At 43.2% G+C, this 4,994-nt stretch overlaps 1 long non-coding RNA gene across 1 annotated transcript; it reads left to right on the top strand.

The window, feature by feature from the left end:
* Window positions 1-1,008: 1,008 nt before the first annotated feature.
* LOC115148228 (uncharacterized) lies at window positions 1,009-1,887 on the top strand. Its single transcript, XR_003866604.1, has 3 exons — window positions 1,009-1,249; window positions 1,362-1,658; window positions 1,816-1,887. It is a non-coding gene; the product is annotated as an uncharacterized LOC115148228 (long non-coding RNA).
* Window positions 1,888-4,994: the final 3,107 nt, after the last annotated feature.

Here is a 4,994-nt window from a genome sequence, read left to right as displayed (position 1 = left end):
TTGCTAACTCATTGATCCTGCTTTGTAGTATACCCCTTTGGTCCCCCTGACTTGAATGTCTGGTTGTCTGTGTGGGTGGAATCAATTGAGGTCAGAATAGGGCATGAGTCAAGTGAGGTATCTTTTTATCCGAATGAAACAGTGTGGTGAAGAAAAGAGAGCTTTTTCATGGAGCTGATTTATTAGGCATGTACCCATTATTGGTGTCCTATATCTTATTAACATTACAAATGTCCATGAGAACTGTAACTATATTGTCTGTTTGTCTCATTCACCTATGATGCCTAATGAATGCTTACTGAATCATTTAACATCCACATACATTTCAGTCATTCCACATACATTTCTTTATGCAAAGTCCCCCTCACAGTCACAACTCTCTCAAGTGTTGTAGGACAACAAATAGCAATGTTACGATATATATATATTTATATATATATATATTTTTGTTCAGTGTATATTTCCTTTTATATGTCCCTCTGTTTTGATCGACACATTTTTTCTTCTGAAACACTGTGGTCTCTGTGAACTTCCTTCATCTGTTGACAAGTTAGCCCACATGACCCCACCAAAACACAAAGAGAAAGAAGGGTAGAAAAAGGAACACATTCAACAGATGATATTAGTTAACAGACACCGTGGGTGTTTTGTTATCTTCTGCCTCTGTCTCTCTAGACTAAGTAAAGGTAAGTTTCAACAATATTTTTTTAATAGTATGCTATTTTGTACCTTTGACATGCACTGGTAGATAATTACATTTAATTAACTGTGTTTTCCCCCTTGCATAAGAAATAAGCAAATTGATGACACTGTAATGTCTGAAAATATCAATAAAGCTTGTTATGGATGGTAATGTTTAGGGAATATCTTATCAAAATGTGACAGAACCTAATGGAATGTTTTACTTGGGTCAGCAGGATATCATTGTGACTGCATATAAGCCTGCACATATCAGAGCTAGAATTGGAGCCGCTGTAACCTTACACTGCCAATTCACGTACACTAGAAATGGAACTAAACTGATTTTTAAGAAATTCTACATAGCACCACCCAGTAGGGATGTCAATGGAACTGGAGTTATGAACTGTTCAAATGCTATTTCACCAAAATACTTGTTAGTCTGTGCATAGTCCCTTACCATTGAGCGCCACCGGCCCATGCACAACCAAGTGTATTATTGTCAAGTGGAAATGCCAAATCCTGACCGGACAACCAGAATTCAAGGACGGAACCAAGGTTTCACCCTACTGTAAGTAAAAGAATAGAGTAGTAACAAATTTACCAATATAGAAAAGATAAATAATCATCAAGTATCATGTTATTTATTGTAATCAGTTTCTGTTTTGTTTCTCATGTCAAAGTGGAGCCCACCACTGTTCATATAAGACCAAAGAGCATAGCTCTGGGAGTGATAGGGGAACTTGTCTGCACCACCACCAGGTTCTACGCCGGAGGTGTACATCTTCTCTGATCTTGTGGTCCTCACCATGTACCACCAGGCAATGACGCCATCAGCATAAACAATGCAGATGGCACCTGCTCTCTGCACAGCCAACTCAGGTCCATCCCTGTGGCAGTGAACCAGTCCATTGAGTGCACCTGTATGGTGTCTCATCCACTCTGGCCAAATGAGAAAAGGGCAAGATACACAAATGGATGTGAGTCTATACCACAGAATATGTGACTCACTCCCACAATCGGAGTCTCCAGTAGCAACAATCTAAATTGAGATTTATGTGCAGTACTGATATCATGCTAGAAGTAGCATCACACTGAATGTACAGTAATATTGTAGTCTATGTCTTTCCATTGTAGATGGGCCCAGCACTGTGACTGTGAGGAACCACTATGGGGCTGCGACACAGGACTCCCTGTGCATGGCTGTTGGATCCTCCCTGACTCTCAGCTGTACTGCAGATGGAAGTCCCAGGCCACAGATGTGGTGGCAGCGGGAAGGCAGTAGCAGCCACAATATCAGCGTGACTCTCCACATCCCTGCAGCTCAGGTACGGTCCAACGGACCGTATGATCAAGTAGGCAGACAATAGTACATTACTATTGATATATTATTATATAAGAATAATATACTGTTATTATTATACTAATATTATATTCATATGTTGAATTTACACATAGGACTTACCCCAGTGTTTTACCCAAAAGACTCAGACTTTGGTGTTTTCACCTCCATGGCCCGGCTCCAGTGTCTCACCCGACCATGGCCTCAGTGGACCTGCTCTGACTTGGGGCCAAGGTCAGGCAACTGGTACTATGCAGCTGGCATTTGGCTAACTGTGAACATGGGTTAACACCTTCCACGCTTAACACCTTCTCACAAATCAAGCTGTCTTTCTGATGCAGAGGTTGTTGATTCTGCTCTTCACGTCCCCAATGTCAGCCCTAGCTATGGAAACACAGATCTCAAAGAATAACACTAGAGCTTACATGAACATAATCACTGGCAACACACTGGTGCTGTATTGAAAAACCCCTATTTGTCACGACTTCCTCCGAAGTCGGTCCCTCTCCTTGTTCGGGCGGCGTTCGGCGGTCGACGTCACTGGCCTTCTAGCCATCGCCAATCCACTTTTCATTTTCCATTTGTTTTGTCCTTGTCTTACACACCTGGATTCCCCCAAATACGTGTTCATTATTTAAATCTCTGTTCCCCCATGTTTGTTTGTGAGTGATTGTTTGTATGTAATACAGTCTGTTATTGTGGGCTAGATTATTGCGTTGTATTATTGATTCTTTGAGTAAATTATGTTTATTACTCATATCTGCTGTCCTGCGCCTGACTCCTCTACACCAGCTACACACAGGCATATTACACTATTAGTACATTACTACATCTGCATGCCATGATGTCAGGTCATAATGGGCAATGTCTCAATCTTCTTGAGAGTAAGACTTGGTGTCTGACCAAACCACTGTCTCACCACCATTTTTATGCCACATTCATGTGCTAGTCGGAACTAGGAAACTCAGAAATGTCCAATTTGTTTTAACTGGTTGAACGCGGCACGTGTATAACTATATACAACCAATTAGCAAGTCTGAATTTTCAGAGATTCCTAGTTCCGACTAGCATGTGAATGCGGAAAATATACTACTGATGATACCCACAAGTCTGTCATAGACCTAGCGCATAATGAGTCACTGGGCTCTATTTTCAGCTGGTGCTAAGTAGGCGCAAGTGTAATCACACATTAGTTTAAAATATCGCACTGGCATTTTCCAGCCCTAATACCAGGTTTGGCAATTTAACTGTCTAACATCAGCACACTTGCGCTAAGGTGGGAGGGGTGGCAATATTTGAGGTTTGTCCTTAAAAGCAAGCGTAAAAGTGATATTTTAATGCAGCTATAATTGGAAGTTTTAAGGTGTTTTTACTGACATACACTACTCAAAAAAATAAAGGGAACACTAAAATAACACATCCTAGATCTGAATGAATGAAATAATCTTATTAAATACTTTTTTCTTTACATAGTTGAATGTGCTGACAACAAAATCACACAAAAATAATCAATGGAAATCCAATTTATCAACCCATGGAGGTCTGGATTTGGAGTCACACTCAAAATTAAAGTGGAAAACCACACTACAGGCTGATCCAACTTTGATGTAATGTCCTTAAAACAAGTCAAAATGAGGCTCAGTAGTGTGTGTGGCCTCCACGTGCCTGTATGACCTCCCTACAACGCCTGGGCATGCTCCTGATGAGGTGGCGGATGGTCTCCTGAGGGATCTCCTCCCAGACCTGGACTAAAGCATAGTCTGTGGTGCAACGTGGCGTTGGTGGATGGAGCGAGACATGATGTTTTTTTACTTTTTCCCTCACTCAACTTTTTTTTCATTCAACTTTCCTACCCCGGAGGTTTTGTCTGGACATGGTTCGTCAGGACTTCAAACAGCCGAAGCTAAGTAACATTAACATGATGCCTTCTAATTGCAGTCGTTGTACTCATAATATACAGGAGAACGATCGCCTTACGGCAAGGATAGCTGTGCTGCAAGCCCAGCTTCAGACGCAATCGTTAGGCAAGGGTCATTTCAGTGTAGGAAAGGATGAAACAGCGTCTGTGCCACCAGCAAGTACAGATAGTAACGTTAGTATAAACCCCCTCGCACGGTCCCCGCAGCCGGACATCTTTCTCATGGCGTCTGGAGGGAAACGCTGTAGGAATGCTCAACCGGTGTCGCTTATTCAGCCGACAGAAACTTTCAACCGGTTCTCCCCGTTAAGCGAGTCGGAGTCGGAGGCCGAGACTTCTCTGGTCTCTGCTCCTCCCGTTGTGGGGTCTGAGACGCCGACGGCTCCCACCATTAGCTCTGACAAATTGAAAACCCTAGTCATTGGCGACTCCATTACCCGCAGTATTAGACTTAAAACTAATCATCCAGCGATCATACACTGTTTACCAGGGGGCAGGGCTACCGACGTTAAGGCTAATCTAAAGACGGTGCTGGCTAAAGCTAAAACTGGCGAGTGTAGAGAGTATAGAGATATTGTTATCCACGTCGGCACCAACGATGTTAGGATGAAACAGTCAGAGGTCACCAAGCGCAACATAGCTTCAGCATGTAAATCAGCTAGAAAGATGTGTCGGCATCGATTAATTGTCTCTGGCCCCCTCCCAGTTAGGGGGAGTGATGAGCTCTACAGCAGAGTCTCACAACTCAATCGCTGGATGAAAACTGTTTTCTGCCCCTCCCAAAAGATAGAATTTGTAGATAACTGGCCCTCTTTCTGGGATTCACCCACAAACAGGACCAAGCCTGGCCTGCTGAGGAGTGACGGACTCCATCCTAGCTGGAGGGGTGCTCTCATCTTATCTACGAACATAGACAGGGCTCTAACTCCTCTAGCTCCACAATGAAATAGGGTGCAGGCCAGGCAACAGGCTGTTAGCCAGCCTGCCAGCTTAGTGGAGTCTGCCACTAGCACAGTTAGCGTAGTCAGCTCAGCTTTCCCCATTGAGACCGTGTCT

Source organism: Salmo trutta, chromosome 15 (genome assembly GCF_901001165.1).
Source record: "Salmo trutta chromosome 15, fSalTru1.1, whole genome shotgun sequence".
In the NCBI taxonomy this organism is placed as follows: Eukaryota; Metazoa; Chordata; class Actinopteri; order Salmoniformes; family Salmonidae; genus Salmo; species Salmo trutta.
This window is presented reverse-complemented; position numbering and strand designations above follow the sequence as displayed.